The sequence below is a fragment of the Nuphar pumila genome, chromosome 9 (assembly GCF_984573655.1).
Source record: "Nuphar pumila chromosome 9, dmNupPumi1.hap1.1, whole genome shotgun sequence".
Taxonomy (NCBI): Eukaryota; Viridiplantae; Streptophyta; class Magnoliopsida; order Nymphaeales; family Nymphaeaceae; genus Nuphar; species Nuphar pumila.
The window spans coordinates 106952071-106972058 of record NC_143257.1 but is presented as its reverse complement, the minus strand read 5'-3'; the positions used below and the strand labels follow the sequence as shown (position 1 = coordinate 106972058).

General features: G+C 34.9%; 1 pseudogene; it reads right to left on the bottom strand.

Moving 5' to 3' along the window:
- Positions 1 to 246: 246 nt before the first annotated feature.
- LOC149828808 (pentatricopeptide repeat-containing protein At5g66520 pseudogene) lies at positions 247 to 2275 on the bottom strand (annotated as a pseudogene).
- Between the last annotated feature and the right edge of the window lie 17713 nt (positions 2276 to 19988).

Below are 19988 nucleotides of genomic sequence, written 5' to 3'. Positions count from 1 at the left end.
GTGAGGCAAGGCGGAGCCCCGTTTCCCCTCGGTCTATAGTCATTCCTTAAAGGATTGGGGACAGGGCGGGGCAAGGGAAAGCATAAGTCCATCCCCGCACGGGAATAGATTTTAACCTTCATCCCCGTTTCATGTCCTTCATCCCCGGTCCAAACCCGTTTCATGTATAGGCACGATCCACATAACTTATGCGGATCTACGCCTATACATCTTTTCTTTTTTTATTTTTGGGCCCCCCTCCGCCCCTGAATTGAAGTGATGGTAGTTGGAACCCCTTTTTTTAAAAAAAAAAAAAAACCATTCTTCATGGCCAAATTTCATCCTTCAAACCTGAATAGCCACTTTCTGTAAAACTCTGGACTGCAATAAAGCGGCTTCTTTCCATGTTTCACCAGTAATCCTGGCAAGAACATTCCCCATCTCTGAAGTGATGGAAGCGGCTCCGGTCCCTAACAATTATCTCTCTGTCAAAAAGCTTTGATATTAGTTTTGTAGCATTGTGACAATCTCCGCAGACTCGCAAATTTTTCACAATTCGAATGGTAGCCCCAGGACTTGTGTTTAACAATCCAAACGCAATTGCAAGCTTCTCACTGTGATAATTCAGTGGGCTCTCTTTTTCATCCTCACTCAAGTCATGCAACACTGCCTTGGTATCTGGAACATAGCCCGCATATCTCAGACGTGCAGACATTTCACTTAACATGGAGTAAATCTCCTTAGATTGAGGATGTGTTCTGCCTCCTGCAATGAATTCATTCACTACGCCATTCAATTCAATCATAGAACAACCAGGTGGTTTACTGACTCCCCTATCATTCATCATCTTCCTAACAGTAGCTACATCATCCCACCGTCCTACTGATGCATACAAGTTTGCTAAAAGCACGTAACGGCCGCTATTGTGAGGTTCCAGTTCAATAACCTGTTTCCCAATAATTTCTCCCAATTCAATTTTTCCATGAATCATGCAAGCTCCAAAAAGGGCACCCAGCACACCAGCATCAGGCTTCATGGGCATCTCATCAATAAGACTTTTTGCTTCCTCCTGCAGACCAGCTCTCCCAAGCAGATCAACCATGCAACCATAATGTTCCATCTTGGGCTTAATGCCATAAACCCTGGTCATGTAATCAAAGTAATGGCGCCCTTCTTGCACCAAACCAGAATGGGCACATGCATTGAGAACACCCACAAAAGAGATATCATCAGGAGTAACCATCTCTTTCTCCATCTCATTGAAAAGATCAAGAGCTGCTCGGCCTTGACCGTGAATGGCAAGCCCAGTAATCATGCAATTCCATGAAGAAAGGCCTTTCTTTGACAATCCACTAAAAACATCAAATGCTTTCTCCAAACTCCCACATTTACAGTACATGTCAATGACCGTCGTCGCCAGCTTCACATCCAATTCGATCCCACTCTTCTCTATACATGCACAGATCCACTTCCCCTGCTCTAGAGCTCCCAAAGCTGTGCACGCCGTCAACATGCTTGCTGCTGCATACTTATCTATGCCTACTTCTGCTTGCATCATTTCAAAGAGCACAAACGCCTCCTGAAACTGACCACTCCGAACATAAGCCGCTATCATAGCATTCCAAGACACTGAGTTTCTCTCAGGCATTTCATCAAACAACAGCCTGGCCTCATCCACACGGTTACATTTCGCATAACCAGAGAATATGGTCGTCCACGAAACAACATCTCGTCGATCCATTTTATCAAACAACCGCCGAGCACCATCCAAGCCCCCACAAGTCGTGTACATATGAATCAAATTGTTCTGAGCATACAAATCCGACTCAAACCCATGTTTAAACACATGGGCATGAACCTGTCTTCCCTCCTCAAGACCATGAACGTTACAACATGCCTGGACGACGGGCGGGAACGTGAACTTGTTGGGAGACGCAGAACGGATTACCATCTGCGAATAGAGGTGAATGCACGACTCAGCGAGGCCGGAATGGAGGTGGCCTCGAATGAGGGTGTTCCATATGAAGGAATCTGGCCGGGAAATTTTGTCGAACACTTGGAGTGCATAATCCAAACTGCCGGAATCGGAGGAAGCGCAGAACTTGACGACTCGGCCGATGGCGTCGTTGTCGTCGGAGAGGCCGGCTCGGATGAACAGGGAGTGGATCTGCTTGAGATCGGCCATGGTGGTGCATGATTCGAGCGTCGTGATCAATTGGTGGCGATGATTGGGTGGTGGGCGTGAGACGACGGCTGGTGGGGAGCTCGTCCAAAGGGCGTTGCATATCATCCTCGCTGTGTGCGTATGCTCGCGCCCGCGCTCTTAGCTGGTTCACTCTCACATTATCAGGGAAGCAAATGGGTCGAATATCTTACCCGGATCCAAACTTTGTAAGAAGGCAGACCCTTTAAGTGACCCCGGTTCCCTTCTTCGTCATTGAAAAAATCCTGACTTTGTGCGCATGTTAACTTTGACTATAAACATCGGGTTAAATTTTATAAGGAATAGACATTTGGTTGACATTTAGAAGGTATTAAAAAAATGACCCAAAAAGTTTCATAAACTTAAAAAAAAAAATCATAAACTTAAAACACCTAAAACCATAATTTTTCATCAGAAAAACAGGACCCAACAGGCGATTCCTAGCAAATGGATCGTGCTAAATACTTTTGCAAGGTCAGATTTGCCGAACATGGCAAGAAAATTCAAAAGTCAGTAATATATTTTTGCAAATCAGACCTCACAAATGTGTTCAACATGACTCATTTGCTTAGAATTGGCTGTTGGATAAGTTTTTTTACCAAAATATACAATTTTATGATCAAAATTTACAAAAATTCTAAATCAGTGATTTTTAAAATCTTATAAAAACCTGCTCGTATGATTTTAAAAGCTGAATCCTAATCTAAATTGATTGGTTTGCATTTTCCGCCAGAAAAATTCATCTATCTGCCTCTATTAAGTGGCATAATTATCAAAGCAAGAAGTGGGTGTGAGAAGCAATGCATATAACTTAAAGCAAGAAGCAAGTGTTCAAGAAATGCCATAGTACCTGAAACTTAAAGCATTAGGAAGCACAAGGGAAGGAAGGCTTAATATTTAACTATGGTTAGCTGGATGGAAGCTAACAGAGGCGGTTATTTTAGCATTTTTTTTTAACATTAGGCGCCTACATCAAAATTTTGGTATCTCAGGCTGTTAAACTTAATTTTTCCATATGTTGGGTGCCTAAATGTAAATTTTCCATAATCAATTCTAAGATTTGGCTCAATTGACTGATTATTAGTAAATTCTAAATCATAAATCCTAGTCTTAAAGCTAATCATAATCACAAATATAGCCTCGATTTTGAAAATCAATCTTGTGTTTTCAATGCAATCAATGCAAATGCATCCTTTGTGCCTTCCTAATGACAATTTGAAAAGTAGAGAAAAGAGGGGTTTTTTTTAAAAAAAAATAACTATACAATATGGCTAAATGACACGTTTCTCAAAATGCCTCACAATTTTTAAAATATGCCCCATGTCCAAATTTGCAAATGCCTGACTTTTTTAGAACATTTTTACCGTTCACATGTACAAACCTCTTGAGGTTCGCACAATCTATAGCTATGTTGTCCCGATCTTGTAACCTATCACTAAAAATTGCATTCGTACGATGATTTTGTGGACTTCACAAACTTTGCATAACCAAATTGGCGAACCTTCTATAACTGAAATCTGCATACCTTCGCAAATACCGTATGAAATTCACATATATAGACGACATTCATGAGCTATCGTATGAAGCTCCTTTAAGTAACTAATCCTCAAGGAGCTCCACAAATGTGTGGCGACATTTGCATATTAATGTTTGTAAATATTTTTTATCTTCACCCTCTGGTCGACCTTCGTAAATAAGGCACTACCTTTGCATATATAGTACAATATTCGCAAGATACCATGTGAATCTTTTTTAAGTAAATAATCCTTAAGGAAATCCACAAATGCAGTAAAAAAAAATTTTGCTCAATTCTAAAGAGGTTGTGATATCTTTCTCATCAACTTCTCAGATTAGGTCAAAATGTGAGTTCCATACAAATAATATATATATATATATATATATATATATATATGCATATTGTTTTATTTCATTTTGAACTCTTTTTTTGTAAATATGACTATTTAGTATCCTTACAGGATATATGTTTGGTTGTTGTTGTGGATGTTTTATGTATATTTTCTTATATTTTATTTAATGTTTGGCACTAAATTTATCATTTAAGGTTTACTATATTTAGGATATTATATATATATATATATATATATATATATATTGATGTTGTAGATGATTTATGTTAATTGAATATATGAAGGGTATATGAATGGCATTTTCTCATATGTTATTTTTATTAGGTAAATGATATGCAGTTGGTGTAGACAGTTAATGATGGCCTCTGAAAGGGTTAAAATACACTACCATAGTACTCATCACCTTACTTGAATATCTATACGGGTCTCTAAAAATAGTAGCTTTAAAGAATTTATAGCTTTGATGTCTCAGAAAATAGAATATGTGAAAGTGTTATTAAGCCTCTGATATAGTTATTCTCCTGAAGTAGGTAGCCAAGATATATGGATAGATATTTTGAACGAAGGTAATATAGAGTCAATGTTTTTTAGTAGCGATGTTTACTTAGTTGCTCGCAAAGTTAAAGAAGTTGCTTCCGAAAATAAATAAGAAACAATTGATTAATGAAATAATGAGAATCCTATGAAGAATATGCATCTATCTAAGACACCATTTATTGAGCTCACCCCTTTGGCGAACATTCAACTATCCCAAACAGTGGCAATATTAATGTCCCAAAAAGAGAGCTCAGGCATATAGAGGGCATGCAATTGCCCGAACCAATTAGAGATATAGATATTTGATATGTAAGCAATAAAGAACTTTCACGAACAATTGATATTGTATATGTGCATAGAATCACTGCATAGGATAGGATGTGGAACTATGTGGGCAAACCATAGATTACGTTGACAGTGGAAAATCAGATAATATTGATGATAATGTTATACCATGTCGGTTGAGTTGGATCAAGACACTGGTGACATAGAACAAATAACAGTGGATAAAAATGATGCACGGCTGTCAATTGGGAAGTCAAACCCTTTGTATGTTGTATAAGCTAAATGAGTATTTGTTGGACAATAAAATTGTTTTATGTTTTTACACTAATAAGACGTGGTTGAATAAGTTTTAGTTCAATGTATTCAAATACAGTAGACAAAAATTGAAAAACATTAAAGTGAAGGCATCTCAGTGTATGACAAGTTGCATAACAAAAAACTTAGTGATTAATAACATTTCTAGTGGCTAACAACATACTTAAACGATCAAGAAATTGCTTTTGATCAAAGGTTTAATGATCTTCACCACTATCGTGAGCTTTTAAAAGATGATGTAATGAAGAATAATAGTAAAGCAAAATTTGTGAAGAGTTGCAGTAACAGAGTCACTATTGTATGCGCAAGAAAGAACTTGCAGGCTATGATTGATTGCCCCTGAAAGATCCATTTTACAAAGATGCATAGAGTTGCATTCTTTTAAATAAAAAAGTATGAAAGCGAGCATATATATAGTGGATAATTGAGCAACCTTCTAGTAAAAAAAATTATCTTCCAAGTAAATTTCAAGTGTTATTCATAAATGCCTACATGATATCCCGAATATGACTCCAAAAAAAATTATGAATGACATCAGTCACGAGTAAGGTGTGAAGGTTACTTACAAACAAGAATGGTGTGAACGAAAATGAACAAGGGTAGAGCTATATGGTTCATTCGAAGAGTCATTCAGGATGCTTTCTATCTATTTGGATCATTTAATAAAGGCTAACCCCGAAACACTAAGGTATATTCAAATCGATAAAGAAAATCAATTTAAGTATTTGTTCATGAATCAATGAGTTTTTAAAATAATTTCTTCTAGTTCTTATAGTAGATGGCACATTTTTGAAATGATAGGTATATTATTATCAATCCATAGTATTAATCCTTGTGGTGAGATATTTTTGGTAGCATTTGTAGTTGTAGATAAAGATTCAAAGAATTCAAAAGAATGATTTTTGAAGCATATAAAGGAAGAAGTCATACGCTTTGATGAGTTTAAAGAGAGAGGAGCATTGATAGTTATCTTAGATAGGCATGCAGGGCTAAAGTATGTTGTTCCCCACATGTGGCCTAGATGTTATGTTGAATATTGCATGAAGCACTTGACAGAGAAGTTTGCTTTCACCACTTAGTGCACTTTGAGCTGTCATGAGACAATACTGCAATTATTTTCTTTTGAAAGTCTTGAAGCAAGATGAAGTTGCATACAATTATATTGCCACCAACGTGGATATGAAACATTAGGCTAACAGTCACTTTTTCAGCAAAAAGATATGGATGTTTAACGTCTAATATAACAGAGAGCTTCATTTGTAGATTCTTTTTATACATGACAAGACTCTAATTTCTCTTATTGAGCGACTTTGTTTTATGCTGATGAAACTTTTATAGAAAAAAAAGAATATTGTGCATAAAATGTTAGGCGTTATGGTGCCTTAGGTAGAAGAAAAGGTAGAGACACTTAAGAGAAAGGCACAACAACTACATGTGTATATCGAGCTGCATAACAACTATGTGTGCATATCAAGGATTTATGCAACAAGTACCTTATAGTTGAGTCATATTGATCTGCATATTATACACATTGATTTTTTCTGATGGCAGATAATGTTTCATATAACACTCCACTGACTCTAGTTCTTATCTATCCATCAAAAGTGGCTCGTAAACTAGGGTGACCTAAGATAAAGAGACAAAAAACATAACACAAGAATGTTGTGTCATACAAGTGCATTGTATATGGTGAGATTGATCACAACAAGTAGAAGCACGAATACTAGTATATTTGATCACCTCTTAATGAAAAATTATATTTGTTACGAGTTGTTGAATGAATTGCTTCTATGTATTTATTTAGAGGTTTTTATTGAACTGCTCCAATGTCTTATGTCTTCTATGCATATCTTTGGTAGTTCGCATTGTATACATGTAAAGAGAAATATGACAGCATAAAGTAAACTAAATCCTCACTCTCACCCCCACCCCATCCCCATTCCCAAGCAATCATCCAATTGCGGTAAGATGTATAATGAAACAAGTTATTCGTGTATACAATCAATGGTACTAACATATGTGTTTATATTCAATTTTATTTTATCATGAAGACATGTTAGTAAGAACCAGAAAGATGGACAACAAAAGAAGAGCTAAATAAACATCATTTGTACATAACTATGTTGAGAAGTGACTTTGCACATTATTTTGTTTGTTTATTATGCTTGTATGTAGACATGTATGAATCTAACAAGAATGTATCACATACTATGAATTTATGTAGCATCTATATAAATTCACATAACGACTCCAACAGTATCACAAACAAGACATGGCAAATAGAACAGAACTGCCAAAGACCATTTATTTTACCCCTTATTTCTTGGTGAGTATATAAAGTGATAGTCCTCCTATTTTGCCACCAGTATCAATGAATACACATATGCCAAAGTAGAGCAAAAATGCTCTTACCTCCTTGTCCACCCTAGCATCGTCCTTCCCTCTAACACACGGTAGCTTCTCCTTCATTCTTCTCGCCCTATTGGGGTCACAATGGTTCATCACGCATGATAACTTTAGCCTTTCACCTTCAAATAATCCTCCTTCGCTACCAAATAAAAATCACAGATGTACTTGAAATCTCTCCACCGATGTGCACTCACTGACTCCCCCATGACACTTGAATTTGGTGATTCATGCTATGTCTTCCAACGCGATGGTCATCTCAGCATCTCTGAACTAGAATGTGTTGGTTGCTAAATTCTAGAACTGCATAACAGTCTCTAAAAGACTGTGATCGATGTTCCATGGTGTGACCTCTAATTTTTTTTTAAAATGCATCTGATCCAGTCAATCATTTGCTTCCTCCGTTAGTGTTAGGAATCACTTGTGTGCTTAGAACCAGTAGAACTGATGCATGTAAGATATTGAATCTTTTTGATCTTTTGGTTACAAATCCTATAATCGCAATTAATTTTGCTAAAACATATAAATATCATAGTTTAATTATTGAATATAAGACTTAAATTCAAATCACACACATATATGACAATTTAATCATTAAATTATAATATTTAAAGAACTTGTCTTACAAACATGCTTATACACACAAATGTAACATTTTAAAGATTGAATTATAAGAATCAATCTAGTTATCTTAAAAACATGCTTTGTGTACCCCCCCCCCACAGATATATATATATATATATATGTGTGTGTGTGTGTGTGTGTGTGTGTGTGTGTGTGTGTGTGTGTGATAATTTAATCAATAAATTACAATACTCAACATAGTTATCTTACAAACATACTTTAGACACACATATATGTATAGCATTTTAAATATTGAGTTGAAATAATCAAACTAGTTATCTTAAAAATATGTTTCACACGTACACACACAGACACATGACAATTTAATAAATATATTTATTCAAACTAATTATCTTAAAAACATGCTTCAAACAAATATGAACCAATATGAGAATTTCGTTGGGGCGTTCCCTACTGAGCGACGCGCTGTACTCTATAGGCCCGGAGACAATGATAAATGGGCAAGGGTTGCTAGGTCGTCGCCCGGAAACGACGCGTCACACCGGCGCCCGGGTGTGGTGTCAAATAGGCAAGGGTTTCCTCGCTTTGTTGGACGAGTGGGGGTAAAGAAATTAGTTCAAGACCATAAAATTAGGTTAGCCACTTGGAACATAGGATCTTTAACTGGTAAGTTGGTAGAGTTAGTAGATGTTATGTGTAGGAGAAAGATTGATATTTTATGTCTACAAGAGACCAAATGGGTAGGTGAGAAAGCAAAAGTGATAGAACCTTGGGGATATAAGATTTGGTATACAGGAATAAATAGGAATAGGAATGGAGTAGGGATTGTTATGAGTTGTGAGTTTATAGATAATGTAGTTGACGTTCGTAGGAAGGGTGATAGGATTTTACTTATGCACCTCAAGTAGGTTTAGATGATTCCATTAAGCGTCAATTTTGGGAAGATTTAGATGGAGTAGTACAAGGGATATCTTATGGAGAAAGGCTTTTCATCGGCGGTGACTTTAATGGGCATGTAGGCATTAGTAGAGATGGATTTGAGAGTATCCATGGAGGCTATGGTATAGGAGAAAGAAACGAAAGTGGAGAAAGAATTTTAGATTTTGGTTTGTCCTATGATATGATCTTAGCAAACACTTGGTTTAGGAAGAGGGAGTCTCACCTAGTAACATTTAAAAGTGGGGTTAATACGAGTCAGATAGATTTTTTCCTACTTAGAAAGAGAGATAGGGGTTGTTGCATCGATTGTAAGGTTATAGTGAGAGAAAGTGTAGTTACACAACATAGAGTCTTAATTTTAGATCTTAGAATTAGACAATGCCGCAAAAAGGATAGACATAGGATAGATCTTAGAATTAAGTGGTGGACACTAAAAGGAGCTAAACAAGGAATGTTTGTAGAGCAGGTAGTTAAGGAAGCTAATTGGTGTCTCGAGGAGGATTCAGAATCAATGTGGAATAAGATAGCGGGTGGCATGAGAAAGGTGGCTAAGGAGGTATTGGGTGAGTCTAAAGGCGGTGCACCGCTAGGTAAGGATACATCGTGGTGGAACAAGGATGTCAAATTAGCTATTAAGGTTAAAAGAGAGTGTTATAGAAATCTAAGTATGAGTCGTGATAATGAGAATTTGGAGAAGTATATGATAGTAAAGAAGGAAGCTAAAAAAGTAGTTCGGAACGCGAGAGATAAGATATATAAAGAAGTTTATGACAAGTTGGATACCAAAGAGGGAGAGAAAGATATTTATAGGCTTGCAAAGATGAGAGATAGGAAATCGAGGGATCTGGGTATGGTTAGATGTATCAAAGATGAAACGCAAAGGGATTTAGTCAAAGATGAGGAGATTAAGGAGAGATGGAAAGATTATTTTGATAATCTATTTAATGAAAGTCATGCTCAAAATCTTGGGGACTTCTTCATTCCTTTTCATGAGATGAATCGTGACTTCATGCGCAAGATTCAAAAGAAAGAAATTGCAGAGACTTTGAAGAAAATGAAATCAAGAAGGGCAGTTGGCCCAGATGGTATACCTATCGAGGCTTGGAAATGCTTGGGAGAGAAAGGTTTAGAATGGTTGACAAATCTTTTTAACAAGATTTAGCGGACAAATAAGATGCCTAATGAGTGGAGGAAGAGTACTTTGGTGCCTCTATATAAGAATAAGGGTGATATACAAGATTGCACAAACTATCGTGGTATAAAACTCATGAGTCATACTATGAAACTTTGGGAGAGGGTGATTGAGTCTAGCTTGAGGAAAGTTATCATGATATCAGAGAATCAATTTGGTTTTATGCCTGAAAGATCAACTATGCAAGCTATACATCTTCTTAGACAACTTATTGAGAGAAATAGAGAGAGGAACAAAGATTTGCATATGGTTTTTATTGATTTGGAGAAGGCATACAATAGAGTACCTAGGGACATTCTCTAGTGGACAATGATGAAGAAAGGTAATTCTCTCAAGTACATTAGTATAATTAAGGATATGTATGAAGGAGTAGTAACCAATGTCCGCACTTGTGGAGGGGTGACAACCAATTTTCCTACAACGGTTGGGTTACATCAAGGATCTGCTTTAAGCCCTTTCCTATTTGCTATAGTGATGGATGAGCTTACGAGATCAATTCAAGAAAATGTGCCGTGGTGTATGTTGTTTGCTGATGATATTGTTTTGATTGATGAGTCTAGAGTTGGGGTTAATGCTAAGTTAGAATTATGGAGACAGACATTGGAAGCAAGAGGTTTTAAGTTCAGTAAGAGTAAGACAGTATACATGGAATGTCGGTTTAGTAAGCAACAAAGTAGTGATGGGAGTGTAGTGAAGCTTGGTGAGCAAGAAATATCGGTGGATGATTGTTTCAAATATTTGGGATCTATCATTCAAAAGTATGGAGAAATTGATGGAGATGTAAATCATATGATAAAGGTTGGGTGGATGAAATGGAAAAGTGCAACTGGAGTGTTGTGCGATCGTATAATGCCATTGTGGTTGAAGGGAAAGTTTTATAGGATGACTATTAGACCCGCTTTACTATATGGTACGAAATGTTGGGCTGCCAAGAGACATCATATTCAAAAAATGAGTGTAGCTGAGATGCGTATGCTGAGATGGATGTGTGGATATACAATAAAAGATAAGATTCGGAACGAGGAGATACGTAATAAGGTAGGCGTTGCACCCATTGAAAATAAGATGAGAGAGAATCGTTTACGGTGGTTTGGACATATTCGGCGAAGGCCTAATGATGCTCCAGTTAGAAGGATGGAGAAATGGGAAAATATATTAGTTAAAAGAGGTCGGGGTAAGCCTAGGAAGACATGGATGGAGGTGATAGGAAAAGATATGAATGCTTTGAACCTCACCGAGGACATGGCATTGGATAGAAATGATTGGAGGAGAAGGATTCATGTGGAAGACCCAGAATGATTTTCTTTTTTGGTTCTTATTGCCGACCCCAATTGTTTTGGGATGAAGGCGTAGTTGTTGTTGTTGTATGTCCACAAGCATCAGACCATGCTTGTTATTGTGACCTTTTTCTCTGATCAATCCCTTGAGCATCCTCTTGTGCATTATGCATCACACCCTCAACCTTTGGCCGAGCATCTAATCCAGCCAAATGTCCCCTCACTGTCCACTTCCCAAGGACCCTTGATATCAATCTCGATCTTAGCACCTCAAACTTCTCTATTCTCCACATGCTAAGGTACCTCCTCTGCCCTTGGAGAGAATCATTTCTCTCTATTCTCCACAATGTCCCTCTCTATCTCACCACTGCCACTGCAAGTCACCGCATCTTCAACTTCTTATAGTGGGGCATTGAGGTTAGCAACATCCTTATAGTGAGCCAACGACTCTAACTTCTTTACCACTGACTGCATGCATGAGCTCCCTCCCCCTTCTTAGATGCTTCTGAGATGTGAAACATGAATGTGGCCACAAACTCATTAACCTTTTTTTTAGCTTCAACCTTAGATTTGGGTTGAATATATTAGTTGTTGCTTATTTGAGCGCAAATTTTTGGGTCTCAATTTACTGAGGTTGCATTTTCTATGAAAAATGTTGGACACCCAGGCTTTGATCCACAAAGCAGGGTCTCTTTCTACCCACTTCTTAAGCTTACTTCGTAATTTATAATAGGAAGTATCACCGAGAGTGTAATTTTTCTCTTTGGCTTTTTTTACTATGTTCTAACAATAGTTAATGGTGTGGGTGTGAGCCCCTCCAAGACAGTCTCTTCACTCATCATTTTGTAATAAGCAAGTTCAAAATTTTCTATAATAACAAAATGAGGAATAAAGGTAAACATGAGAGAAACAGAGACAAGGAATAGGCTATTGAAAAAGCATTACAAAAAATAAACAAAATAGGCTATTGAAAATGCAAAAAAAAAACTCGAAAATAATGCAAGTGTTTTCCCTACCCATGTTTATAATACAAGATAAGCAATAGATAAATAACCAAATTTGAGGATAAAGACATATTAATCATTAAAAGAATAAAACAGCAAGCCGACACTCATTGGCAAATGATTTAAACAAAGAAAAAATTGAATACATTATTGAACATGCAAAGCTAACTTGAAAACTATGCATTTCTTTCACAAAATAATTGACTCATGCCCATGTTTCAAAAAAATAATTGTTTCATATCGTTGTTTAAAAAAATAATTGATTCAAATGTTAAAGATATGCTTACCGGAAAAATTTGTTATCGATTATTCTAAAAAAGTCATTGATGAAGTGTTGTTGTCAATGAATCACCAAAAATAATTGTTGAAAAATAGTCACAAATTTTTGCTAGGAGAAGAACGTTGGGGACCACTGGTTATGGACTACAAAAAACCCTAGTTTATGTGAAAATAGCCCTGGAATGTGAACCATCGCTTTTATATTGACGATCATCGCATTTAATGCTTGTATGAACATTCATAAATCCTTGAAAAAATTGTAGGCTCAAATATGTGAATGTTCGGAAACTCCACAAATGAGTGAGAACTTCCATATATACATAGAAAATTTGCAAACATTATATGCCAATTTCTTATGGTATTTGCGGACCTCCTTGAGGATCATTTACTTAAAGGAGATTTCCATAGTATCTCGTGAATGTCATACTATATATATGAAGGTAGTACCTTATCTGTGGAGATCAAGTAGAGTGCGAAGGTCGAGGATATTCACAAACATTAATATGTGAACATCACCATACATTTATGGACCTCCTTGAGGATCAATTACGTAAAGGAGCTTTGCATGGTAACTTGTGAATGTCATCTATATTTGCAAATTTCCTACGGTATTTGCAAAGGTACACATATTTCATTTACAGGAGCTTCACAAATTTGGTTATGTGAAGTTCGTGAGGTCTGTAAAATCATCATGCGAATCTACATTTTAGAGAGAGGTTGCAAGATCAGGACTTCATACCTATATATTGCACAAAACTTAGGAGATTCACGTGTGTGAAGGGTAAAAAGGTCCTACAAAATTTGGGCATTTCTGAATTTAAACATGGTGCAGATTTTAAAAATTATGGGACATTTCAGCAAACATGTCATTTTTATCGTACAGTGCAATTGTTTTCTGCTTGTATCTCTCTTAATCCATATTGGACCATTCTCTCTTTTCATTTGAGAACTTGAATAATTTACTTACTAAATTTTACCCAACCAATTCAATTATTAATTACATAATACTTACAAACAAGTTATAATTGTACTTTTAATATATAATATTTTTATTATATATTTATTTATCATCTATTATAATATACTAAGATTTTTCTGAAATGTTTTTGAGAAAAATAAGCTTTCCTAAAATCTCTCGAGATATTAACTAGTTAAGAAAATTTCAAGAATGATATTTGTGATTATGATCCTAATCCTAAATCCTATCTTAAATATTAATCCTAATCATAAATCCTAAATCATAAATATTATAAAAGCATAAGGGCAATATATGTCAAAAATTAAATGTTTATTACTTTTTCTAAATTGACATCCAGATGTGTTCTAACAATGTCATTAAAAGTTTGTTAGCCTATTCTTCATTATGAAGTTTTCAAAAACAAAAAAATAACAGTGTTACATGGCATCTTATAATTTTTTCAAAAAATTATTGAGTTATTGTATGTAACTCTCTCTCTCTCTTAGTTTCCATAATAAAACGAAAAATGATCATACTATACAACAAAATTGATATGTTTTTTGAAAAACCTTATGATTTTTCAAAATCTGCCTGATGTCTAAAATTGCAAATGTTCTGCTTTAAAAGAACCATTGTAACCTTCACATAGCGGACCTTCTGAGGTTCGTGCAATATATCGGTATGCTCCCCGAGTATTGCAAACTCTCTCTTAAATGTAGATTCACATAACTTTTTTTTGAGGACCTCATGAAGTTCGCATAACCAAATTTGTGAACCTCCTATTAAACTAAAATATAGAAACTTTGCAAATATCATATTAAATTCACATATATAGTTAGAAGTTTACATAACCATATCTATGAACTTCCAGTAACTAAAACCTAGAAACTTCGTAAATTCTACTAAAATTGCATATATAGTATGATGTCCACATATGGTCGTGCAGATCTCATTTAAGTAACTGATAAGATCCGCAAAAAAATGATGATCTATGCATAAAATATGTTACAAAGTTTCATGAAATTTGCATGCTCATTGAATTATATATAAAGTTATGTTTTTTTATTTTGTTTATTTTTCTCACTTGTTTTTGAAAAAAAACTCTTACCCTTTTTCCTCTAGAACTCTTAGCATTTTTTACCTTCCCTTGTGGCGATTCTTGTGATTTTTTTTATTGCACTCTGATGAGGTTGCAATATCCTTCACACCGACTTCCTAGGTTAGGTCGAAAGGTAAGTTTCATTGCCCCTTGCCTATTTGTGTTATTTCATTCTAAACTTTTTATTTTATTTGTAAATATGAGAATTTGATAGCCCCATGCATATTTGTAGTTGGTTTTTGTTGTGGATATTTATAGTATGTTTTTGTGTTTTATTTAATATTTTTTATTAGATTTACTATTTAGTGTTTAATATTTTTTTACGTTATGTTAGATGCTTTGCAAAATCTATATTTGTTAAGAGTTGTTTAATTAATTGCTTCTTTACTTCTTTGTATTTATCTAGTATTTTTGAATGAACTACTCCAATATCTTATGTTTTCTATATAAAACTTCGGTAATTCATGGTGAATACTTATAAAAATAAAATATAAAAAAAAACATGACAGTCGAAAGAGATCCAAACCCACATCCTCATCCCCAAGCAAGAACTCAGTTGCGTTGCCTGGGGTATAGTCAATGTCCTGAGTCAATTGTGCATACAACTAGTGGTACGATTTTATATATGCGTTTATATTCATTTTGGAATTGGTGATGAGAACATGTTATTGACACAAAAAACAAAGGGCCATCAAAATTGAAAGAGCATGAATTTTACAAAGAAACTTTGTTGGCAAGTGACGTTAGTGTTAGGTTTGCACGCTCATTTGTTTGTTCTTTTGTTAAGTTTGTATGTATATTCATTTGAATCTAACAAGAATGTATCACATATTTCTCTTATATAACATCTAGTAAAATTCATAGAAAGACTCCAAGCATCCTACAAAGACATGGTAGGCAGAATGGAACTATCAAAGATCATTTACCTTACTCTCTTATTTCTTTGTAAGTCTTGAAAGTGAGATTTTTGATGTTTTACCTTACCCCTTTATTTTTCAACAAAAAAATAAGAAATTTGCATATTTTTGTTAACTCAATTTGTACATGTATATATGCTTGACTTGGTATATGATTGTTACAAGCATGATTATGGCATATTTATTCTACTGTATATGCATGAATTGGATAGAAATAATGAATTGAACATCATACATATATGTGTTTTATATATGTTGTTTTGTTAAGTTTTGATGATGTAATATATAGTTAGTTGTTTGCTAATAACTCTTTTTTTAAATGATGTAACAACAATCAAGAAGCATATGATTTAATTCTATTAACTCATGAGGAAGAAGATGACTTTAGAAGATGCTAAAAAGAAAGTTAAGAAGAAGGCAAAAAACCAAAAAGGATCGCAACAGAGCAAAAAAAATTCAAACGACAACAAAGGCAAAGGATGAGACATCGGATAATCAGGTGCTAGAGGATGAGACATCAAAAGCTGAGTTGTGGAGAATTATGGGGACTATACATCGATTACTAATGTAAAACATTGGATATAAATTTGACTGATTATTGAATATAAATTTGATAGATTTTTTTATGTTTTTTAAATTATTGATGTTCTGAATGTAAATTTATAAATTTGAATTATGTTAATGTATTGGTTTTTGGTACTTAGCTGTAAATTTGAATTTGTAAGTTATGGATATTCTGTAAATGTTGTAAATTTGAATTGAGCATGTAAATATTGTAAATTTGAATTGCAAAGATAAGGAAGTCTACACACAAAAATTTATCAAAAATGACCATTTGTGAGGATAAGAAAGTCAATAAAAAAATTATAAAAAATAACAAATATTTAAGAGGATGAGAAAGTTTGCAAAAAAGATTTTACAAAAAATGACTACTATTTGTGAGGATGAAGATGTCTGCAAAAAACAAATTGCGAATAGTAGGACCAAGATTTGCGAGGTTGAGGAAGTATGCAAAAAAGATTTACAAAAAATGATAAATATTTTTTAGGATAAGTCTGTAAATCTTTTTGTGGACTACCTCTGTAACGTCCCAAATTTAACACAAAATTTCGAACCATTTTTTTTTTGTCGAAACACACGATAGATTTGGGCTCGTTACAAACAAATAACTGAACAAACCATCATATTGAAAATTCAAGTTCATAATTTAGGAATCAGTAGAATAAGTCTCAAAACATAACAAAACAGCCCCAAAACCAAATCCCTAGAGCAACACACTCGTCGAGCCTTGTCCAACGCCTCGCCATCAATCAAAACCTGTAACATTTTCAACGGAGAGGTTAGCCTCTCAAAGTACGATAGTAAAGATCAAAGCATATGAAAACATGGCATTAGAGAAATCATTTGTACGTATATAAATATGTTCAATTATAAATTCATTTTTTTTCCATGTTGTCCCTGGTCCACAAAAGTTAAGGTTAACCATTAGTCAAAAGTCAAGCCATCAATTCCAATAGTCACATACAGAGGACCGCGGTACCCACGGCCGTTGCTCCCACTAGGGCGATCCAATGATCGGGAGGTCCCATAGTGAGCTTTCAAATTGAGCTCAATCAATAGGGCTAGTCACCGGCCTTCCCCGTGTAACTATCCAGGTCCCCCTAGGACTACCGGGCTGGGTGGATCGAGGAGACACCTTGCTCTCCCAAAAATACAACAAAAATCCCGGAGCCTGGTACCACCTACCCTCTCCGTAGGCAAACAGAAATCCTGACTTATTATACTCCCTCAGGAGGAGTTCCAATTCCCCATTTAGGGTACACGACATATGTACAACTTGGTCCAGGGTACAAGGGATAAGGTGTTTTCACAAACACAAGAGATTTATAATAGAGAAACAAAAGTATAGCACAAAAACAAAGACACATTTTTTTTTCGTGCACATTATCCAAACACCCCCATATAAATTGTCATTGGGGTTTTGTTTCAAATTTCCTACTTTATATCTGAACCAGAATGAATCGCTTTCAAATATACAAAACCTTTACCAGAGATTTGAAAACAATAACTTTGGTCATTTTAACATAGACTCATAAAAACCCAGTCAAACAATCATAATTGAAAAAAAACTGTACCTTTCAAAAACCTTTAAGAGATTAAATCTGTCCAAAACAGAGTCTCTTGAGAAACCTTTAGAAAGACTATGTTTGCCAAAAGTTAGAACTCAAACCCATCCAACATCACTCAAGGAACAATTAAGGATTATCTTGATGTTTTCAATGGGCCAAGGCATGCCATAAATTTCATCGGATCGTTGAGATTTGCATGTAGCAAGGTGACCTAAGTTGTATTCATGTTCCTACAGTCTGACAGAAAACCAGGATGTCCTTAAAACCATACATGACCCAATCCGGTCTGTAAGCATGCTATCAACATCCCTGCCATGCTAAATCATCTACCATCATATGCTATTGATATAATACCCAGCCATCTAATTAAGGTAATACAAAGTACGTGTATTCACTAATGTACTAGTGATACTTATAACTCACAGCTACACAGGAAATCTATACTCATCAAAACAGTTATGTCATAATCTGTCTAAACAAGATATCTCTTGATAACCTCTAAAAAAAAGACTATATACAATTTTTTTGTGTTATCTGAAATTTAGAAATTTCATTCTTTCCTTAGTTTCATATTCAAGTTTTCATTAAAAACTATATATATATAACCTGAATCTGGTCCAAAATCATAAAATCAAATCTCTGTAGTGTTAACCATCCACCATCATATGTTATTAATACAGTACTAAGCCATCCCACCAAGTTAATAAAATGCTTGCCTTCACTAATGTAATAATAATAATAATATCTATATCTAATACATGTTTGCAACCACAACTTTGTACAAATCTTTATTATTAGAATACCTACATGACTTTAAACAAGGTAGTCTAACTGCACCTAACGTCAAACCAAGGTCTTATGTTCTTATTATCTTTTTTCCTATGTTTAGTGACATCTGTACCAACTTAGACATATGTGTACAAAGTCACCATCATACTGAAAACACACCCTAACGTATGGTCCAGTATCCATTAACGTGTAAGTTCAGATTTCTATTTTTCATTCTTTTGAAAACCAAATGTTTTAAATGAAGATTTAAATTTTCTCAAAAAAAGAACTCTTGTTCGTATACATGCTACACATAATCATAAGCCTCAATCTAAACTGCCGTACCTTTTTTTTTTTCCAGATCGAGCTCCGGTTCTTCGATTCCCTATGCAAGAAGATGGCGCACCACCCGTTTCGTTGCACCAGCTCCTCTGTTGATCTCAGATTCTTTTTTTTTTTTCCTCTCTCCTTTCTTTAAAAGCTTGATTGAGGATGAAATTTATTTCCCTTCTCTCCTTTTTTTCTGTTTCCACGTTACATCCTTTTCACCACTTTCTCTCTCTTCCTTTATGATCACCTTTCTTTTACTTTGTTAATTCTATGAGTCAACCCCATCTTCCAGCCACCTCCTTTCCTTATGCTAGCCATCAATAAAATCTTATTTCATAAAATTTATTGTTGTAAAGAATATAAAATTTCTCTTGTTCTTAACTACAATAGCTCCCTTCCTAGATGTATTTTTTTTCAAAACGTGTGCTACTTACCTCCTTAAAATTTAACCTTCTATATTCACCTCCTTAAATTAGGTTTCATTCAATCACTAACCAAATCCAGATTTAATTACTTATTTTTAATGGATCAAACAAGGAAGGAAAGGAATTTACTATTCCAATCATACAGGCTAGAATTATTATCATTATACATATATATATAGGTATATTTATTACACCCATAAACCTTAAAGACGATTTTACCCCCCCAATGGTCGATCCATGTAGAAAAAAAAATATATATATATATATATATATATATATATATATATATATATATATATATATATATATATATATATATATATATATATATATATAAATATATATATACATGTGAAAATTCCTAATATGGTTTATGTGAGTTTTACCTCTATCGAGATTCGAACTCCGAGCCTCACCTTTGCTTGTCTCGGTGGTCCACCAAATGGTTGCATCCACTCTTGCTGATAAAACTTCCTTATTAATATAATTAACT